General features: G+C 40.5%; 1 pseudogene; it reads left to right on the forward strand.

Annotated features, from left to right (window-relative positions):
- The first annotated feature begins 3,057 nt into the window (after positions 1 to 3,057).
- LOC117072139 lies at positions 3,058 to 4,013 on the forward strand (annotated as a pseudogene).
- Positions 4,014 to 23,594: the final 19,581 nt, after the last annotated feature.

Consider the following 23,594-nt stretch of genomic DNA (forward strand, 5'->3'; position numbering starts at 1 on the left):
GCCATTTTAAAAGATGGGACAGAGAAGACCACTGGGGAGATGAATAGACCTGAAGGAGGTGAAGAAGCCACTTATTCAAGTGTCTGAGGAAAGATCATTGCACAGCAAGGCTCTGAGGCTGATGCGGCCCTGGTGTGGTCAAGGAGGCCAGTATGGCTGGACTGAGGGAGCAGGGAGTGGGCAGGAAAAGAGGACAGAGGAGTAAAGGCCTTCAGAGGTTTTTGAGCAGGTAAATGACATTATCTGACATGGATTTTGTCATTGTGCCTGAATCTATTCATCTATCTATCTATCTATCTATCTATACATCTATACCTGTGTTTATATAGATATAGATGTATTTTTTTTGAGACAGGGTCTTACTCTTCTGCCCAGGCTGAGTGCAGTGGGGTAATCTTGGCTCACTGCAGCCTCAACGTCCCAGGCTCAAGCAATCCTCCCACCTCAGCCTCCCAAAGTGCTGGGATTTCAGGTGTGAGCCACTGTGCCCACTGGTTGCTATTTTAAGAACAGATTGAAGTAGGAAAACCAGATAGGAGGCTATTGTAAATACCTAGCCAAGAATAATGGTGACTTGGACCAGGAACCTTTGACAGTTTTGTGTTTTTCAGATAGGTACCTTTTTTGTTTTTCTTCTAGTATATCCTAAGAAAGTGGGATGGGAAGAGGGATGAGAGACTGTGTGTGTAGCAGAGAAAGAAGTGCAGAACTCTCAACTCTTCTAGTTGCATAATTCTATGTATTTCACAATCATCCTCAGCCACACAGAATAAAATGTGTAAGCAACTTAAACATTTAATATGTCTCAATATTTAAATCTTCTAAATTATCACAGCTTCAAGGAAATGTTAAAAACAGAAACTAAAAACCATTATCATCACTATGTCAATAAATGTATAGTTAGGCCAAGGTAACAATAAAAGAACCTGATCATTTATTTTAAAGACATGAGCAATATATTTGAAATGTAGAGTCACTAAATAATGAGCAGTTCTGAAAGGTATAATTTTAAACCTCCCACTCTTTCAATGCTATAATTAAAACAAAAATGAAGCAGAATCTAGAGAGTCCACACACAGACTTGGATAACATCAGGACACAGAATTTGCTTCTTCTATGGATCCGAGACCAAAGGCTTCATTTATTTGCTAAAGATTAAAAGGATAAACCATTATTTATCATTTTAAAGTACACAGACAACCAAGTCAAGTTAAATGTTGATTCAGAGAAGAGTTGTCAACACTGCATTAATATCACCCTAGTTCTGTAGGGTGCTTTATTGTTTACAAAGCACTTTAACTACCATTATTTCATTTGAACCTCACAATAGACCCATTAATATCATAATTCTTAACTTACAGATGAAGAAAACTAGTCTTAGGGAGGTTAAGAGACTTACCCAAGGGCATCCAAGCCATTAGCAAGGGCCAGAGCTGGAAACAGAACCCTCACTTCCTAGTCCACTGTTTTTTCTTTTTTCTTCAGTAAGTGTGTTTTAATGCTATAGCAACTGTCTTTCAGGATTAAGATAAAAGGCATTTCAGAAATATTTAAGATTGCTATTATTTAGCAATTAACAACATAAATAAAACAAATGTCATGAATGCATTAAATCATATACAAACCCAATAAAGTTATAGTATTCTTTCAAATTCATTATCTCCTTCAAATGAAACAAAGCTTCCTATTCCAAGTTCCAGCTTAGGAAGGATTTGTCGCAAAATAAAAGTACATTGTCCATCTAAGGAATAGGATCGAAAGGACTCTGAAGAGTAAAGTGATGGAACGGTGACCTAAACACCCAACACGCTGGAGTCCACTGCTTTTTATACTGTACCAACCTGCATTCTTTTCCAGGTATAGAAGAGGCCACAGTAGGAGAATGGTTTTCTTTGTGTGGGAATTAGCCAGATCTGCAAGACTAAAGGTAGAAAGCAGTACCTATGGAAAGGTACCAGCTTGGGAATAATAGTCTTATGGTAAATACTGTTGTCCCCATTTAATGTTGGGAAAAAAACAAGGAGCAGAGGTTTGTTCTAGGTAAACAGTGGCTCTTCAATTATTCAGGAGTGGTTTGCCATTTAGGCTTACCTTGATCTTTTTCACTATTCTCCTTTATGGCTCTTGCTTATCTCCTGGCCTGCTCGTTAGCACCTCCACCAGAGGGCAGGAAGAACAGGAAGAGAAGCATGTGTAACCGGTTTGATCAAAAAGTTGCAATAAGAAAACTTAGGTCATTATCTTAATTTAGGCTTTGGAGTCTTTCTGGATTTCAGTTACTCATGTGACCTTTGCCAACATTCTTCTAGATAAACCTAGAATAATCAATGCAGTAAAATGATTTCCTATAAATAAAAATCATCTACTTCTAATTGTATTGTTCAATACAATATTACACATACTGAGCCTTATATAACATTTAGATTTATTTAGAACTCATTACATGCACTAACTTTGTGTAACATTTTTAACTTGTTTGGAATTGGTGTGAACTTCTCTAAAGGCATATCAAATGCTCCAGAGCTTAGAAAATAGAATCCATCCTGGTGGGGCACGGTGGCTCACACCTGTAATCCCAACATCTGGGGAGGTTGAGGCAAGTAGATCACCTGAGGTCAGGAGTTTGAGAACAGCCTGGCCAACATGGTGAAACACCGTCTCCACTAAAAACACAAAAATTAGCCAAGCATGGTGCTTGAACCTGAGAGGCAGAAGTTGCAGTGAGCCAAGATCACACCACTGCACTCCAACCTGGGTGACAGAGTGAGACTTCTTCTCAAAAAAAAAAAAAAAAAGGAAAAAAGAAAAAAGAAACAAAGTCTCCTCCACAGCAACTTCCTCAGCATTTCAAACAACGATCAGGGACTTTTTTTTCTTAAGGGTGGTCTTCTAGGCTTCAAGCACCAACAGATTTTTCTTCCTTCATGGCCTTGAAGGTTGTCAGTTTGCATTTATCAGAAGTGCAAAGATATATTAAAATAAAGAACAGCACATTTAGAATTAAGGAAAGTCTGGATCATTTAGTGCTCTGATTCCAGGTGACATCCAGCACCCATCATGGTACCTGTGCTTTACTCTGCATGGAGAGAAAGTGCTGGAGTGAAAGTCTGGCCCTGGAGGTGCAAGAAGGTGCTCTACTGTGCTACTTCTGCCAGACAGAGCCTTGAGGGGCGGACGGTGAGGTTTTTGCATCTCTGTGGAGTGGTTCAGGCTGATCGCAACTGCATGAAGGACCTCTGCACAATGAGTACAGACTAGGGTACTTGACAAATCTTTGTGGTATGGATTTTGCTATTCAAACCAGCCTGGAAATTTTCAGGAAGCTCAAGTCATTAATGGGTCGAAACAACCTGGAAACTGAGAGGATGCTAGTCAGTAAGGAAGAAAGGTGGAAAAGGGGGTATGCAGTTATTAATGGAAAGCTGACAAACATGGGGACTGTCAAAATGTGTCCTCCACTCAAAACATCTCTTTTTTCAGGCAGTGCCTATTTTGTGGTCAGTAGGGAGGACGTGGGGTATATGCTAGAGAATGAAAAAAATTTAAAATTTATGGAGTAGGCCCAAGACACATACAGCAAGTATCTCTAGGCCACTGTCCAAAGGATTCCTGAAGTCCCCAGCTCACTCTCCTTAAGCCATAATTATGACTTGTCTGATATGCACGCAGCTTGTAGGTTTGTCAAGTGGCGGCACTTTGAGGCACTCCTCACCCACCTGCAGTAGGGTCCATGTGCACTCAGTGTGATTTTCAGAGCTGGCACCTTGAACTGGATGTTGCTCAAGCACCATTTGTTTGCCAATAAGCTTGACACGGACGGTGACTTCTTTGCCATCCAGTGTTTAGATGAGCATCTGAGACATAAAGCTTTGGAGACTTTAAAACACTGGCCACTATGGGCAATTTTAGGAATAAGAAGAAGAATGCACAAAATTGACACTATCTGGTTCCTCTTCTTTGTCAATAAGCACCAGGAAAATTGTATAGGGCCCTCTTTGGAGCAAGGACTCTAAGTCATCATGTCAGAGAAGCTGCCTAGTTTTTGCAGAGCACAATTGGCTAGAAAGGTTGGAGCATTAAATGTTCATCTCGAGTTAACGTGAGGGTATCATAAAAGTAGCTGTGAAGCCAGGGCAGGTAGCAAGTCATTCTGAAGAGAATGGGCTGAGGCAGCTGGAGAAGAGGCTGACACAAAACAATCAGCCTGTTGAAAGAGCTCAGAGGCTGGATGCAGTGGCTCACCCTTGTAATCCCAGAACTTTGGGAGGCTGAGGCAGGAGGATTGCTTGAGTCCAGGAGTTCTAGTTGCTGTGCCTGTAGTCCCAGCTACTCAGGAGGCTGAGATGGGAGAATTGCTTGAGCCCAGCAGGTTGAGCCCCCAGTGAGCAGTGATCATGCCATGGCACTCCAGCCTGGGTGACAGAAACCCTGTCTAATAAAAAGAAAAGGCTAGGCGCGGTGGTTCACACCTGTAATCCTAGCACTTTGGGAGGCTGAGGCGGGCAGATCACCTGAGCTCGGGAGTTCGAAACCAGCCTGACCAACATGGAGAAACCCCATCTCTACTAAAAATACAAAATTAGCTGGGTGTGGAGGTGCATGTCTGTAATCCCAGCTACTCAGGAGGCTGAGACAAGAGAATCGCTTGAACCCAGGAGGCAGAGGTTGCGGTGAGCCGAAATTGCGTCATTGCACTCCAGCCTGGGCAACAAGAGCAAAAACTCCGTCTCAAAAAAAAAAAGAAAGAAAGAAAGAAAAAGAGCTCAGGGACTTAACAAAGTTAGAAGATTTCACCTGTGCCAAAATTATTTAGAGAATTTTAAATGTGACAATTGTCCTGGTATGAATACATTTACAGCAACAAATAATCATAAAGATACAATTTATCTCATATATTTGTTAAAATAGAGACTTGATTTTACTCTAAATGATCCTTGTAAATAATTTCTTTTCTGCTATAACATTGTGCTGTGTAGTGTGTCTCTGTAGGCCATCTCAGAAAGCTTAAAATTGGCTAGATTTAAAGGTAAAGAATTTTTTAATTAAAAAAATTTGAACTAACAATTGTCATAATTAATCTCATTTTAAAGTCAGTCCATGTTGAACTTTTCTGGATTATTTACGCATTGATTATTTTAGCATACATTTACAGAATGCCTACTGTGTACCAGGCATTATAGTCAGTGCTGAGGGAAAAAGATAAAGAAGACACAGATCTTTCCTCTAGAAGGTCTCACTCTAGAGAAAGACGGACAGTTGCATTGTAGAGGAGTGATGAAGTAAGATTTAGAGTAAGACGAAGTATGCAATGGTGTATGCACCAGAATATGCAACGGGTACAATGGTTTAACACCAAACTGGAGGAGTGGGTACAAATCAAGAAAGGAGATGGTCGCTGAGTAAAGGATGAGTAAGAGTTTCCCACATGAAGAAGTGAGTAAAGTCAGTCCAAGAAAGAGGTGCAGTATCTGCAGAGTTAGGAAAGTGTGATGACAAAGTGAGGTGAGTTTAGGGAAGTAAAATTGGTTCAGCATGACCAAGAAGTTATATTGGGCCGGCACAGTGGCCCACGCCTGTAATCCCAGAACTTTGGGAGGCCAAGGCAGGCGGATCACCTGAGATCAGAAGTTTGAGGCCAGCCTGGCAACATAGTGAAACCTTGTCTCCACTAAAAATACAAAATTTAGCCAGGCATGGTGGTGAACGCCTGTAGTCTCAGCTACTCGGGAGGCTAAGGCACAAGTCTCACTTGAATCCAGGAAGTTGCAGTGAGCTGAGATCATGCCACTGCGCTCCAGCCTGGGCGACAAAGTGAGACTCTGTCTCAACAAAAACAAAAACAAGTGGGTGTATTGGAGCAAGGAAGCATGCTGGCAGATAAGGCTGAACAGAAGGGCAGATGTCAGATAATGAAGCACCTTTTACGTCATGCTAAAGGTTTGAATTTTGTTCTGAAGGCAATGGGAATTCACTAAAGGTGTTTTAAAAGAAGAAGGTCATGATCAGATTTGTGTTTTAGAAGGTCAATTTGTTGGCAGAATAGAGAATCAATATTGGAAACAGGGAAACCAGTTAAAAAGCTGGTACAGAAACTCAGGTAAGAAATCACAACGGCCAGGTCTTTCTGGTCATGGTTATTATAAATGGTTGTGAAAATGTTTAATCTCCTTCACTGGGGTAAAATTCAGATTAAAACAAATAATACTCATTCTTTTTTTTGAGTCCTAACATTTTAAGTTGAACTCTTCCCACCCTCTTGAAAGCAAAAGATTCTGATAGTCTCATCTCAACATTTAGTACATCTTTTTTTCTGAATCATAAAATCACCATTTGTTAAGAAGGTAACAAAAAAATGGGGATGTGGTTCTTTAAAATTACAGCAATTTCACATATCTGCACCACAATGTACTACACCTGTTCATACACCCACCTTCTGCCATTATTAATAGTCTTTTGCTTTTACAATTTTCCATTCAAACCTCATTTTTAAAAACTAGGGTGACCACCAAATTGGGTGAGTCACTTTTACAGTCAATTCTTATGGTTAGTAGAATTTCAGTTCTCAGTTTTGTTTTTAAATAGTAAGAGTTATCCTAAGTGTCCAAAAATGTGATTAAGTCGTATCATCCACCTTCTTAAGCATATCAGAAGAAGGCAAGGAATTTTAACGCAATATTAATTCAAATTTAGGACTTGAGTTATGTACTATGATAGGTGTGATTTGAAGTAAAATGTACTCACGAATGTTAATTTGCGTAAGTTTGAATCAAATGGGAAAGGCACAACTCAATAGACTTTATGGAGATAAGTTGTAAACAATACTGCATTAGTGGGAAGCTTCTGCAAGTCTATTAAGTTCATTAAATGAGACATATTTAGGCATGCTTTTAACTTGAACCTTTTGTTTTCTCCATATGCCTTGAATGTAATGCTAAATTACGGTTGTCATAATAAATATCTCTAAGTCTATTACCAGTGGCACTTAATGGTAAAACTAAGAAATGATGAGAAATAGAGTTTTGAAAATTCCCCACTCCACTAACAACTTCATAAGGAGAGATTCAGAATTTCCAAGACAGAAATGTGGGCCTTGGTTTATATAATAGATGAGTTCCCATAATTTGCATTTATAGGAGAACTCCTGGAGATTATTTTGCTTAACTCCCTGATATTGAGGAATTGAAGACTAGAGAATTTTCTGATGCAACCAGTGTGACAAAACTTATTGGTAACTGCCCTAGAATCTGGGACAGAAGTCTTCCCAGTCCTCCCTGCCTTCTTTTCCATGATCTTATAACCAACTTAGCTAAGCCAGAGAATTCCTCCTAGGGAAGAAATTCTTTTTTTAATAAAGTTAGTAATCATATTAACTTTATAAAATTATACTATTAAAAAGTATAAAAATTATACCACTTTTCCTATAAGTTCTGACAATAGTACCTCTATTTAGTATACCCATGGGAAAATATATTCAAGCAATTCATCCATCAAGTTTGAATTAAAAGGGTTTGGAGGTTGTGTGAGGACATAACCTGAGTTGATCAAAAGAGCTAAACTAAAAATAATTTGGAAGTTTTGTGTTTTTTTTGGAAATATCAATGAGACTAAGCTGACCATGTCTTGTGGCTCATAAACTTAGAGATCCCATTTTAATAACTGAATGGGGGTAATGGGTAATCAATCAGATGTCTAAGCTGAGTTGTTCTATCTCATCCTGACTCAAGGGGGTCTAAAGCCCAGCCACTTCTAATTTGTGATTTTGGAAGTTCTAATTATGGTATTACTTCAATTATTAAAAATTTCCAGCAAATCGAAAGTGGAGGCCTTACAGGAAATTGCACCAGAGGCTTTCAGTGGAGCTCCAAACAGGAACATTCTCTGTGTTATCTTCTTCCACCATCATGGACTGTAAAAAGAAGTGGGGAGATCATCATGCTAAGGACATGACATACAAGAGTCCTTGGACTTATTGAGAGTCTTGGTCTCCACACACGATATTCAATTAAAATGGAGAAACATTTGGCTGCTTAATGGTATTCATTTTCATATAGGCTGGGTGGGGTCCTCATGCCAAGGGAAGTCTAAGCCATAAAACAATTACTCAAGCCCTTGTGGCTGAGTCATTATCGTTCAAGAATCAGGCTATTCATTAAAGAAAAACTTACCTTCTGAATCCTAGTCACACTAAAAATCCTTTTCATTAAAGTGGAGGCAACTCCTCGTCAATAACAGAAGGGAACTGACATTTGTGCACCTGCAATATGTTTTGCATATTTCCTCATTTTCACAATAGCTCTGTCAGACATGTATTACCACACTTCGCAAATGAAGGAACAAATTCTAAGAAAGGAGGAAAGTGACTCCAGGTCACTTTCAGAAGACTGATCTGTCTGAACTCCAAATCAGAAGATTGATCTGTCTAAACTCAGAGTTCAAGTCCATTCCACCATGCTGTGTTCTTTACCTGATATAAGAAGAGCCAGAGGATCCCAAAACCTTCGTTCAGAGTGAAAATATATTGTAAAATCCCATATCCTTTGGGTATGAAGACAGCTGGCCTTGCTATGATGCCATATTATGCCCTGTGCATTTTATCTGCAAAATCTGCTGTCTATCCTGACTTCAAAGAGCCAGAAACTATCTCCAGCTATGATTAAGTAACTTTAGAAATGCAATTTAATTGCTGGGTGTGGTGGCTCACGCTTGTAATCCTAGCAGTTTGGGAGGCTGAGGCAGGTGGATCATGAGGCCACGAGTTCAAGACCAGCCTGACCAACATGGTGAAACCCCATCTCTACTAAAAATACAAAAATTAGCTGGGTGTGATGGTACACGCCTGTAATCCCAGCTACTCAGGAGGCTGAGGCAGCAGAATCGCTTGAACTTGGGAGGCAGAGGTTGCAGTGAGCTGAGATCCTACCACTGCACTGCAGCCTGGGCAACACAGCAAGACTCCGTCTCAAAAAAAAAAAAAGAAAAAGAGAAGAAAAGAAAACACAGAAAAGAAAAGAAAAAGAAAAAAAGAAAGAAAAGACATGCAATTTGATGATGCTGGGAACATTTGTTTCACAGCCATCCAACCAGACCTAATCCCAGTTTCATTGTATTGAGATTGTCAGATGCCAAAAGTAGTGATGATAAGGGGCCAAGGCAGATGTTATAACAAATTAACAAGTGATGCTACAGGCCAGGAAAGAGTTGTAAGTGTTTGAGGCATACGTTCAAGTCATCTAACCTTGTTGACTAAAAGGGCTGTCAGAAAGTAAAGAGTCACAGAGACAAGACAGCTGAGCTAGTATCTGGCTTTATCATCAGTAGCTTCACTGCCCTCTGGCTAAGCGTTTGGGCTGGCTTTCCCATGCAATGGGATCGTGTAAGATGGAACATTAGGTCATGTCCAGTTTACTAGAGCCAGTCAAGTGTGTTCTGCATTTAGAAAAGGAGGAAGAATCTCTGGGTCCCCACCCCCTTAAAAGACCACAGAAGAGCCAGCCTTGGGTCAATTAGAATGAGAGTGTCTTGTTTTTGTTTACCACACATACACCAGGAAACATTTCTGGCACTACACAGGCCACTTTTTTTTTTTTTGAGACGGAATTTGCTCTTGTTGCCCAGGCTGGAGTGCAATGGCGCGAACTCGGCTCACTGCAACCTCTGCCTCCCAGGTTCAAGCGATTCTCCTGTCTCAACCTCCTGAGTAGCTGGGATTACAGGTGCCCACCACCATGCCTGGCTAATTTTTTGTATTTTTAGCAGAAACGGGGTTCCACCATGTTGGTCAGGCTGGTCTCGAACTCCTGACCTCAGGTGATCCACCCACCTCGGCCTCCCAAGTGCTGGGATTACAGGCGTGAGCCACCACTCCCAGCTCATAGGCCACATTTTTATATTACTAAACTTGGAATAACAGTAGCAGGGTATTTTTTCATCATAGTCACAAAGGTAAATATCACAGACCTGCCTAATCGTGAAGATTCATACACATTAGGTACATTTTTTTTTTTTTTTTTTTTTTGAGACGGAGTCTCGCTCTGTCGCCCGGACTGGAGTGCAGTGGCCAGATCTCAGCTCACTGCAAGCTCTGCCTCCTGGGTTTACGCCATTCTCCTGCCTCAGCCTCCCGAGTAGCTGGGACTACAGGCGCCCGCCACCTCGCCCGGCTAGTTTTTGTATTTTTAGTAGAGACGGGGTTTCAGCGTATTAGCCAGGATGGTCTTGATCTCCTGACCTCGTGATCCGCCCGTCTCGGCCTCCCAAAGTGCTGGGATTACAGGCTTGAGCCACCGCGCCCGGCCCATTAGGTACATTTTACCAGTGGGAATTATCTACAAAATATGCCTGTTATGAAATACAGTGATGTATTAAAGGGTCTTCCAATAAATGTGTTAAAATATAAATATGTAAAAACTGAGAAGTTTCTACCAAAAACCAAAGGACTTGCAAACAGCAAACAGTATTTTTAGATGGGGAAAAAAATGTTCACCATCGCACTGATAAAAAAAAATAAAAAAGATGTGCAAAACAAAATTGGAATGAGATCTTTTTATGCTTCTAATATTTAAAAATTTACAGTATTCAATGCAGGAAAGAGTACGATGAGGATAGACTTCCTTATACTCAACTGGTAAAAATGTAAATCCTATGAGCTCTCCGGAAAGAAATTTACCAGTATATTTCAAAAGCCTTAAAATGTTCATACTGCCTCTGAAAGTACAATGGTATTAGAAACTCTAGGGTGGGTCCAAGCAACCTGTGTTTTAACCAACTATCCAAGCGATTTTTATGCACACTTAGGCTTGAGAACCACTGCCCTAGGGACTCTCACCCATCCCATGGCTTAATGGCTATCTGCTATAGATTGAATGTTTATGTCCCCCCAAAATTTATATATTGAAACCTAATCCCCAATGTGATGTTATTTAGATGTGGGGCCTTAGGGAGGTGATTAGGTCATCATGGTGGAGCCCTCATGGCACTAATCTCTTATAAAAGGAACCTCAGAGAGCTCCCTTGTTCCTTCCGTGATGTGAGATTGCAGTCAGAGGGCACAGTCTATGAACCAAAAGGCAGGGTCTCACTAGACACCAGATCTGCTGGTGCCTTGATCTTGGACTTCCCAGTGTCCAGAACTGCAAGAAATAGATTTCTGTTGATCATAAGCCAGCCAGTCTATGGTATTTTCTTATGGCAGCATGAACAGACTAAGATACCATTTCTAGGCTAATGGATCCTAAATCAACATCTGTATACCACAAATTTTTTCCGAATTCCAGGCCCAAATAACCAACTACCCACTTGATATTTCTATTTGATATGTCACAAATACTTCAAAATAAATATTTTTAACATTAAGTTCAGATATTTCTCCCTAAAATCTTCTCTACCTCCAATGATCCCAATCTCCACAAATGGCACTATCAATTCTGCCCAAGTCAGAAACCTCAGTTTATCCTTGACTCCTCTCACTTTCTTCCACCTCATCCCTATATCCAATCAAGCACAGTCTCCTAAAGGTTAAGATATTACTATGCATTGAATTGTGTTCCTTCCAAATTCATATATGGAAGCCCTAACCCCTAATATAACTCTGTTGGGGGTCTTTAGGAGATTATATAATTAGGTCAAAGGGTGGGGCCCTAATCCCATAGGACTGTGACCTTATAAGAAGAGAAAGAGATTTTTCTGTCTGTTTTGCTTTCTCCCTGCCATATGTGGCCACAGCAAGAAGATATCTGAAAGCCAAGAAGAGAGCCCTCATCAAAGACTGACCCTGCCAGATGTTAATCTGGGACTTCCAGACTAGGAGAAAACAAATTTCTATAGCTTTGCCACCAGTCTATGGTATTTATTATGGCAACCTACGAAGACTAAGACAGGTATCTATAAGCTGTCCATTTCTGTTCATCTCTGCTGCTATCATCCTATAGATGGAAACTCCACAGTTTCCCTCTAGATCAGTCTCACACTCTTCAAATCATTCTCCATACCCAGCTAGAGGGATATCGTCAAGTCAGGTTTCTGTTTAAAATCCTCCAGTGGCTTTCCACTGTCTTTTAAATATGGCCCAAATACTTCACATGATATGTCAGGATGCTCTAAGAAATATTAGGTGGTGGTCCCCAACCCCATTCTAGTACACTGAGTCCTTCTGTCTCTTCCTCTAAACACTTGCTGCCCTTGGTATTTGCATCATTTCACCACCACCATCCTGGTCAGCCTGCTCTAAGTTGGAAAATATATGGCTCCTCTCCCCAGCCCACTTGGGATCATCTTTATCTGTGAGACTGTGCTCAGGTCCAACTCTCAGGCACCCCATGCAGGCCCTGTACTATACTCTTAGTGAGTATGCTGTCCAAATTTTTCTAATGCCTAGCTTGTCAAATTTTGTTTTAAACTTAAAAGCCAAAACTTTTAAGTTTCTGTTCTTGACTTTCTTTGGGATACTTCCTTTGCCTCTTAGGGAAAAATACCCCTTGGCTTACAGCCCAAGTGGCGGAGGGTTTAAGGTTTACAAAGTTCTGGGATTAAAAAGACATCAATTAGGGCTGGTCATAGTGACTCATGCCTGTAATACCAGTGCTTTGGGAGGCTGAGGCAGGAGGATCACTTGAAGCTAGGAGTTCAAGACCAGCCTGAGCAACATAACAAGACTCTATATCTACAAAACATTTAAAAAGTAACTATTCATAGTAGCAAAGACAGGGAATCAACCTTGGTACCCATCCATAGTGGACTGGAGGATTAAAAAAATGGTACATATATACTATGGAGTACTACACAGCCATATAAACACACACACACACACACACACACACACAATCGGCTGGGTGCGGTGTATTACACCTGTAATCCCAGCACTTTGAGAGGCCGAGGCAGGCGGATCACTTGAGATGAGGAGTTCAAGACCAGCCTGGTCAACATGGTGAAACCCCATCTCTACTAAAAACACAAAAATCAGCCTGGCATAGTGGTACACGCCTATAATCTCAGCTACTTGGGAGACTGAGGCAGAAGAATCACTTGAACCTGGGAGGCAGAGGTTGCAGTGAAGCAAGATCGTGCCACTGCACTTCAGCCTGGGTGACAGAGCGAGACTCTGTCTCAAAAGAAAAAAAAAAAGAACAAAACCATGTTCTTTGCAACAACATGGATTCAGTTGGAGGCCATTATCCTAAGCAAATTAATGCAGAAACAGAAAACTAAATACCCTATGTTCTCACTCATATGTGAGCGCTAAACATTGGGTGTCTATGGACATAAAGACAGAAACAACAGACACTGGGGATGACAAGAGTGGGGAGGGAGGGTGGCAAGGGCTGAAAAACTACCTGTTGGGTACTGTGCTCACTACCTAGGTGACGGATTCAATCATACCCCAAACGTCAGCAACATGCAATATACTCGTGACAAACCTGCACATGTACCCCTTGAATCTAAAATAAAAGCTGTTAAAAAAAAAAAAGTTTAAAAAAATTAGCTGGCTTTGGTGGCAGCCTATAGTCCGAGCTACGCAAGAGGCTGAGGTGAGAGGCTTGCTTGAGCCTAGAAGTTTGAGGCTGCAATGAGCTATGCAGTGAGCCACTGCACTTTAGCCTGGGCAATAGACTGAGACTCTGTCTCTAAAAAAATCCATCAATTAGTACTCTGCAAATTACCTTAATGCATTGGCTAAAATGTCCTATACTATGTGACCTCTATGTATAGCTCACCACTCTCTTCAGCTTTGTTGGGGGAAAGCCATGGGGACTTTTAGTTCCTTGAATAGACTAAGCTCTCTGCCACCTTTTGGCCTTCACACATACTGACCCATCTACCTGGAATACTTTTTTTCCCCTTACCTCTACCTATTCACTCTCCACGTCTCCATCTAAATATCATTTCCTTAGGAAGAACATCTTCGACCACATTTATATAAGATGAGGTCCTCTGTCAAACATTCCCAGCATACTTAGAATTTCTTTCAACCTTTAATTTATGCACTTATTACTACTTACACTTATTTGTTTAATGTCTATCTGCCTATGTCTAATGGAACTTAAGCTATAAATTCCACGTGTCTGTTTTGTTCTCTAAAATAATCTCAGTGTCTAAAACATACTAAGTGTTCAGTGAATATCTATGACTGACACCAAGGTTAAATTATTTTTGTTTAGATTTCAGAATTAGGGTTCTCATACCATATCTGTTTATCTGCAGTATCCTAAGATTGCAAAATATGTTGTTTTAAAAAAGTTGCAAATGCAAATTATCCTGAATGGATCAGAATTTTATCAATATTATGCAAACAATACAAATCAGGAATAAACTTGTTTGCTTACATATAACCATTGCCCATATACCCTAGTTTTACTCCTTCATCTCTATCAGAACAGTCTCATTGTTCTCATGGAATTCAGGCAACAACTTTAAAATAAACAAATGGTATATATTTGAACTTGATCAAGTAGGGTTACAGTAATGAAATACTATTTCTGCATAAGATTTCACTTGAAAACAGAGCTTGAAAGCTACTTTAAACAGTGGCTTTAACTCCTAGAGAAAGCAGAAACAGGACTTTTACAATAAGGTTGGAAGAAGAGTCTAGAGTTCTCCTTTACACAAAGACCTGTGAGACACCTGCAGAAGCATCATTATCTTACCTGAGCTGCTTTGTGACCAGCTGAAACATTTACAATAATACTCCTAGTCTTGGTTTTTATTCTTCTCTATTGCCCTTATCCCACATAATCTTTCCTTCTCCAATTTAGACAACCAAGATAAATTTCTCAGTGGGCTGGAGGAAAGGAGGAGAAGGATTAAGGGAGGGAGAAGGAGAGCCCTAAGGGAAAGAGCTGGGCCACAAGCATCTCCTAGGCAACTTATAATACAGACTTGTCTGCCACAAATCTTTTCACTTTTCTGCTTTACAACCCAGTAAGAAATATAAAGTATATTTGACTCCATGTCATATTGGAAATGATACTAGGTTTGTTTGTTGTTGTTGTTTTTAACCGAGTCTCTCTCTGTCACCCAGGCTGGAGTGCAGCAGCGCGATCTTGGCTCACTGCAACCTCCACCTCCCAGGTTCAAGCAGCTCTCCTGCCTCAGCCTCCCCAGTAGCTGGGATTACAGGCACATGCCATCACACCTTGCTAATTTTTGTATTTTTAGTAGAGACAGGGTTTCACCATGTTGGACAGGCTGGTCTGGAACTCCTGACCTCGTGATCAGCCCACCTTGGCCTCCCAAAATGCTGGGATTACAGGCGTGAGCCACTGCGCCCAGCCATGATACTAGTATTTATGTCATCTTCAGGACGACCGTGGTTTGAATCACATTAATGAAATAATTGGGCTACAGCAGTGATTCTCTGAAGTCTCGACAGAGAATCTATTACTAATCAACTTCCAGACCTGAGTCATCAGATCCATTACTAGCTACCAACAATATAACATCTTCGCTTGGATATCAAACCCAACATGTCTCAAATGGAACTCATTATCTTACTCCACAGACTGGTTTCACTTCTTAATTTCCCTGTGTGAGCTAGTGCTACAGTCATAATCCCAGTCAGGCAAGCTTACAACCTAGGGGCTATCTTTAACCTCTCTCTTTTCTCATTCTCACAGTACAGGGAGGAGGGAAGGAATTAGGACTTGCTGTCTGTTCTACCCACTAACACGGGCTAGACACTGACATCAGAGAGTTGTCAAGGTGTAGACCAAGGTCCTTGTGGGCCAGAATGCCCTGTGGCTCTTGTTAAAAATGCAGACCTCCCTCCATACCTCAAACCTACTCATTCAAGGTTGGGTTGCGGAATTGACATTTTAAGTTAGATTCCCAGGAAACTTTTAAGGCCAACTCAAGAGAATCAGTGCTCTAGAGGAAATGACCCAGTTATAGAGAGACACACGTGGAGGAGCAGCAAGGTCAACAAGGCACCCTGTCCAAAGGGCACAATAAAGATTCAAGGGGAAGCCTTCGTGTCCTAAGCAGGTGGATGAAACATAGAAGCAGAAAATTGGTAGGTAAGGGGCCAGCACTTCTTTTTTTTTTTTTTTTCCTGTCACCCAGGCTGGAGTGCAGTAGCAGGATCTCGGCTCACTGCAACCTTCGCCTCCCAGGTTCAAGTGATTCTCCTTCCTCAACCTCCCAAGTAGCTGGGACTACAGGCATGTGCCACCACACCTGGCTAATTTTTTATTTTTTGTAGAGACAGAGTTTCACCATGTTGGCCAGGCTGGTCTCGAACTCCTGCCTTCAGGTGATCCTGCCCACCTCAGCCTCCCTAAATGCTGGGATTACAGGCATGAGCCACCACGCCTGGGGCCAGGGTCAGTACTTCTAAGCTCACATTTACATCTGTTTGTGAATAGCCTTCACCAGGGTAGGGCAGGAGAGATTCTAGTTCCCCAAAATTTGGACCAATCAGAACAAGTCTTGCCAGAGCCTAGTTCTAAGCATTAAAGCACACAGGGGAGGAATAGTAGCAACTCAGGTAACAGTGTGGCATTCCAGGGTTATCACTGGCTGGTTTGATCCCAGCTCTCTTTGACAAGAAAGAGACTTAGAGAACAATACAGGAGGCAGGGGGCTAGAAGGAATCATTGAGGGTTTCATCTGTATCAGCCAGGATTTGGTTGCCAATAAAAGAAACCATTTTAGCCACTTTAAACTTATAGAGATTTAATATAATGAACTAGGAGCTTTCAAAATTACTGGAAAGGCTGAGGAAACAGGCTCCAGGCTGAGCTTCCAAGAATAATTGCCAGAAGTGCCTACCAAGGTAGCTATTTCATATGCCATCCTCAGAAAACTGAGGACTGATCAGAAAGCACTCCAGCCTGGTGACAAGAGCAAGACTCCGTCTCAAAAAAAAAAAAAAAAAAACAATGCCTAACCTCCTGGGAATGCAGCCCTGTAGGTCTCAGCCTTATTTTACACAGCATCTCTTCAAGATGGAGTCACTCTGGTTCAAACAACTCTGACAATGTCACCTTTGTACCACTTCTCTTGTCCAAATACCACATTCATACATCTGTTTGGCAGAGGCTGGGTCACATATGGAATCTGACAGAGTCTGAGAAATGAAGGCTGCAACTCTCTGTCCTGTAGCACACTACAAAGGAAAGCGGGGTAGAGCTGTATAGGCCATATGTGACATCTCTCTAGGCATCTAGTCAGCTATAAGCTTCTCCACTAGAATGAAAGTTATCAGAAACCAGGGACCTATTGTTTAACATTTTAGGGGCCCAAGTACTTCACAGAATGTCTGATGAACAGTTGAAGTGTTGTGGGGGTAGAGAAGGAAAGAAGGAAGCAAGGAAGGAAAGAAGTTCAAGATTAGGTCAGGGCAGAGTCTACAGGCAGAAAACAGGAAACTCAGTTTTGATGGTATTTAAAACCTAAAATGAAATGAAGCAGGGACGGACACTAATAATTCTTATTTCCTAGTAGTGTTTGCTTTTAGTCTGTTTCTCTTCATTTCCATGCTGGTGAACTTAATACGGTTGAAATTCCTTAAGTCTGGAAAACATCAATTGTCTTCTAACTGGTACCTTGCCCAATTTATCCCCATTCGTCCCCATTCTAGTCCATTCCACACACCAATCTCTGGATGGGGTTTCCTAAAACATGGTCTTGCAACATTTTACTTGCAAACACTTCTGAAAGAATTTTGTAAAGCTTGTGTCCTCTTGCACATTTTTAAGCTGACATCTAAAATTCTTCATTCCATGTTAAAATAGTTGCAAAGGATATAACTTCCAATGTTCTGTAAATATTGTCATTTTAAAATAAAAATATTATAGCACTTTAAAAAATATATCTAATATAATCTAAATACCACATCATCCCTTTTTTAAAAATACATGAACAAGCTGTTCTTTAATAATCAGAAATTTTGTATTTTTCCTTTTTCTCCTTGAACTCATATTTCTATTCTGCTTCCACCAAAAAATTGTATCCTAGTATAACATTTTTATTCCTAAAAGTCTTTTTATCAATTATCTTATCACAATAAAAGTATGTATGTTGAAATTACTTCCTGCGACTATGAAGCTATGTTTAAGAATTATCCTGGATTGAGATATCATCTCAATTATTATTATAATACTACTGACGAAACAACATGAATATATTACAACTGTTGATAAGTAATTATTAAACAGAAAAAGTAAATTTTTATTTAAATCTATCTCTTAACTAGCTAGATGGAGCCTGGATGGTTTTGCTAAAATTGGGTCAGGTATCTTAGATAAAAATTACTTACTATATTGAGACAATCTGTTTCATTCCTCCACCTTTTTCTGTTTTATTATTAATGTAAATACTGAGAAAATTTGTTTGCATAAATAAGTAGGTAGGAATAGAAACAATGCTCTCAATTCTTTGCACTCTGTCAGAATCATGTCAAAAATCTTGGGGCAATCTAGCATCAAAAATTATTTTTTAATTATCTATTAGGTGGTAACTCAATTGCAGACCTTCCTACCAAGTTCTATAAATTGCTTATTAATAGCAAACCATCATTGCAAAAGAATTTGTTATGCATTTATTAATGTGACACCAAACATAGATGGAATTGGAAGCAATTATCCTAAGTGAAATAACTCAGAAACAGAAAGTTAAATACTCATGTTCTCAGTTGTAAGTGAGAGTTAAACACTGGGTACACATGGACATATGGAGTGGAACAATAGACATTGGAGACTACCAAAGGTGGGAGGGTGGGAAGAGGATAAGGGTTATTACCTACTGGTAATAACCAACAGGGTAATGAGGTATCCATCACTTCAAGCTTTATCCTTTCTTTGTGTTACAAACATTCCAATTACACTCTTTTAGTTATTTTTAAATGTACATTAAATTATTGTTGACTGTGGTCACCCTGTTGCGCTATCAAGTACCAGATATTATTCATTCTAACTATATTTTTGTGGCCATTAACCATCTCCATTTCCCCAACCTCTGCGGCCCCCACTACACTTCTCAGCCTCTGGTAACCATCATTCTACTCTTTATCTCCATGAGTTCAATTGTTTTAATTTTTTAGCTCCCACAATTGAATGAGACCATGCAAAGTTTGTCTTTCTGTGCCTGGCTTATTTCACTTAACATAATGACCTCCAGTTCCATTCATGTTGTTGCAAATGACAGGATCTCAAGGAATCTACGGTTTTAACAAGCACTCCAACTGATTCAGATGCAGGTGGTCCTTAGGTTCTACTTTGGGAAACATTCATCTAAAGGGGAAGTATCCTGGAAAATATATAAGTTGAAACTTGCAGAGGTGATTTATAAAATGAAAAAATTAACAACTAGGGTGTGTTAATTAAGCTGGATTTGGAGCAAGGAGAACCACTACAAAATGCATATGTATGAATTCAGTGTCGATTTAAACAGCACAACCTTACCTATGGTAATTAATTCATCTCCAAGGGATCTCTGAGGTCCAAAGGTGAGCTCACCCTATACCCTTGAGTCTGTGTGCTCTCCCGGGGAAAAAGAGGACCCACTGAGTTGCCTTATCATTCTTGTAACAAAACATTTTATATACTAAAGAAGGGCTAAAGACATCACACTATATAAGCTACTTTACAGGCTAAACAATTTGATTAAAGAGGAACCTGGTTTTAGCAAGATCTATACTATCCAAGAATGCCTGGAGTTCTTTAAAACAAAATTTTTTTAAACAGGTGGAGTGGGGTGCTATAAAGAAGATAAATCAATATAAAGTGACACACTGTAACAGAGAGAAAAATATCTCTACATTTACATTTGTTAGTATCTATCGTTTTGGGTTTTTTGGTGGGGCAGGGGAACAGAGTCTTGCTCTGTCACCCAGGCTGGAGTGCAGTGGTGCGATCTCGGCTCACTGCAACCTCCGCCTCCCGAGTTCAAGCAATTCTCCTGCCTCATTCTCCCAAGTAACTGGGATTACAGGCATTCACCAGCATGCCCCAGCTAATTTTTGTATTTTAGTAGAGATGGGGTTTCACCATGTTGGCCAGGCTGGTCTTGAACTCCTGACCCCAGGTAATCCAACTGCCTCGGCCTCCCAAAGTGCTGGGATTACAGGCGTGAGCCACTGGGCCCAGCCACATTTGGTAGTATTTATTCACTAGTGTTCGTACTATACTTGTGCTGTAAAATGAAAAACAGTAACAGGTTGAAATAAGAAGTGATGAACTATTTGGGGTAAAAGAATTTCTGGTAAACATTAACTTATTAGATTTGTAGTATGTGTTCAACTGTGTACTTACCTTTAGAATTACTAAAATATTATTTATCTACATATAAATATATATTAAATTTTTTTTTACAGGAAAGGTATAAGGTCTTTATAAACATTCAAATTCCCCTAACCTATGGAGTGGATAATAAACTGATTATTGTGTTTCGTTTTGTTTTTTAGAGGTGGGGTCTTGCTTTGTTGTCCAGGCTAGAGTGCAGTGGCATAATTACAGTTCACTGCAGCTTCAGTCTCCTGAACTCAAGCAATCCTCAGGCCTCAGCTTCCTGAGTAGCAGGGACTACAGGCATGTGTCACCACGCCCAGCTAATATGGGTGTCCCACTATGTTGCCCAAGCTGGTCTTGAACTTCCGCACTCAAGCAATTCTTCCACCTAGACCTCCCAAAGTGTTGAGATTACTTGCGTGAGCCACTGCACCCAGCCTAGGTGATTTTTTTTTTAAACATTTTGTTCTTAAACATTCCAAACATATGCAAAAATATACTAGTACTTTTTGAAACTGCTCTGGTTTTCAATCCTTAATTTACTTCTGACGCTGGGGATTTCTTTCTTTCTTTCTTTCTTTCTTTCTTTCTTTCTTTCTTTCTTTCCTTCTTTCTTTCTTTCCTTCTTTCTTTCTTTCTTTCTTTTCCAAATTCAGCTGTGTATACATTTTTGTTTGTTATATATTATCCAGCATTTCTAGTTATATGCTGGAAAGTCTATATAAGTCTAACACTATTTCATCTGTACTCCCCGCATTGCCCTCTCCTCCCCTCACTGGATTATATTAAAGCAAATCTCACATCATCATTTTAATCATTATTTTAGTATATATCTCCGAAGAGTGACTTTCTAAAAAACATAACCACAACATTATCATACCTAAAACATTAACAATATGTGACTATTTTAAAATACCCTAGAGCTTGCACATCCAAAGGAGGGTTCTCTTCAAAGAATCATCTTAAAAGGCTATAATTTCTCAAAACATTTTTGGATACCTCTCAGGATTACTTTCAGGACTAGCAATATATTCTTTTAAGTATCCCGAATGGTGACAAAGCTTCACTCTTCAAGGATAGATTTGACTTGAAAATAGCTGAAAAGTCTTTAGGAATAAACCCTAATGAGCGGTTGGAGTAATCAGACTGGTTTTGTTAGAGAGTAATATACACAGAGGCATGAGGTGTGTCCATTTCATGAAAGGAGTCTGATGCTTGTAAACTAGCTCAAAAATTACCTACTGGATGACCAGAGATGCTAGACTAGAGAAAGAGGAGCTCTATTGCATCAGGAGCTAAGGCAGGAGTGGATCATAAGAGGAGAATGTGAGAGGCAGCTGAGAGAACCAGCCAACTGGCAAGAGGGAGTTATGCTTTATCTTTGTACCCTAAATTCCAATGATTCCAGGCCCCTTTCTGGGTTTATCTTGCATTTCAGGCCTCCTTCCTTTTGCAAACAATGTTCCCTGTGATTGGAATGCCTACTCCCACTGGGTGGACCTACTGGATGAATCTCTAGTCATCCTTTAAGATCTTGATCAAATTATTATCACATTATTTGACTCTCTCTGGTGCAGTGAGTTGTTCTATTTTCTGGCCCAGTTGTACTTTGTAGGTGGCTCTTTTAACATCTCTGTGACTGTTTCGTATTACTCAGATGCATATATAGTCCCTCAATAAGACTGGGAGTTTCATTTTTGTATCTTTGGCATATAGACAGTGACTGGCACATAGTGGGGCTTCAGTAATCATTTATTACATAGATATGATTAATAATCTGCATATCTTTGTATGGGTTAGACCCTGAAATATCCTCATAATATAACAAAGCAATTGTGGGCTCTAAACATCATAGAACAAGGTAAAGAAGAAAAACCTTATGTAAGAGCAGTTTTTGCAACAGAATCCCTAGAAGTTTCAGATCTTCACGGTAGAAAATTACAGCACAGAACTGCCCAAAGATATGTTGGAAATTTCATTCCCTTTCTTTTTTTTTTTTTTGTGACGGAGTCTAGCTCTGTCGCCCAGGCTGTAGTGTAATGGCATGATCTCGGCTCACTGCAACCTCCACCTCCCAGGTTCAAGCAATTCTCCTGCCTCAGCCTCCCAAGTAGCTGGGATTACAGGTACCTGCCACCACACCCAGATAATTTTTGTATTTTCAGTAGAGACAGGGTTTCACTGTGCTGGTCAGGCTGGTCTAGAACTCCTGACCTTGTGATCTTCCTACCTAGGCCTCCCAAAGTGCTGGGATTACAAGCATGAGCCATCATGCCTGGCCGTTTCCCTCTCTTTTTAAAAACACATTTTCCAAACCCATTTTTTGAGATTAGACTTATTTTATTTTTCTTTGAGGGATTAATGTTGGAAAAGTTAGTGAATTAAGGCCGGGTGCGGTGGCTCACACCTGTAATCCCAGCACTTTGGGAGGCCGAGGCGGGTGGATCACGAGGTCAGGAGTTCCAGGCCAGCCTGGACGACATGGCGAAATCCCATCTCTACTAAAAATACAAAAATTAGCCAGGCATGGTGGCGGGCACCTGTAATCCCAGGTACTCGGGAGGCTGAGGCAGGAGAATCACTTGAACCTGGGGGGCACAGGTTGCAGTAAGCCAAGATTGTGCCATTGCACTCCAGCCTGGGTGACAAGAACAAGACTCCATTTCAAAAAAAAAAAAAAAAAAAAGGAAAGTTACTGAATTAAGTACAAATTGAAATTGAGTTCAAACTTAGTTGATTCACATTTTTCTCAAAATAGATTTAGAAGGCAGAACACAAAGCATAAAAATAAATCATCTGGCAGAGCGTGGTGGCTCACGCCTGTAATCCCAGCACTTTGGGAGGCCAAGGAGGGAGGATCGCCTGAGGTCAGGAGTTTGAGACCAGCCTGGTCAACATGGTGAAATCCCATCTCTATTAAAAATACAAAAATTAGCTGGACTTGGTGGCAGGCACCTGTAATCCTGGCTATTTGGCAGACTGAGACAGGAGAATCACTTGAACCTGGGAGGTGGAGGTTGCAGTGAGCCGAGATCGTGCCACTGCACTCCAGCCTGGGTGACAAAGAGCAAAACTCCATCTCAAAAAAATAAATAAAAATAAATAAATCATCTACTTCAGAGGAAATAGATGACTATCAGTCATTGTGTGAAATTTGATACAGTTCAAACTAACAATTAATATGCTGTCTTGTCAGGACCATTCATGTACTCCTCTTTCTCTCCCACCTTCTGCCCCAGATCAAGAACAAATCCATTAACTCCGAATCAAGTGACCAACCTGGCCTTTGGCCTTAGTAGGAAGTAAAAGCGTCTCTTCCGGCGTTGTATCAGTGGTATGTGCCGCACCTAACACACCTGCAGCATAGTCTTGGGA

Source organism: Trachypithecus francoisi, unplaced genomic scaffold (assembly GCF_009764315.1).
Source record: "Trachypithecus francoisi isolate TF-2019V2 unplaced genomic scaffold, Tfra_2.0 Lachesis_group4, whole genome shotgun sequence".
NCBI classification, from domain to species: Eukaryota; Metazoa; Chordata; class Mammalia; order Primates; family Cercopithecidae; genus Trachypithecus; species Trachypithecus francoisi.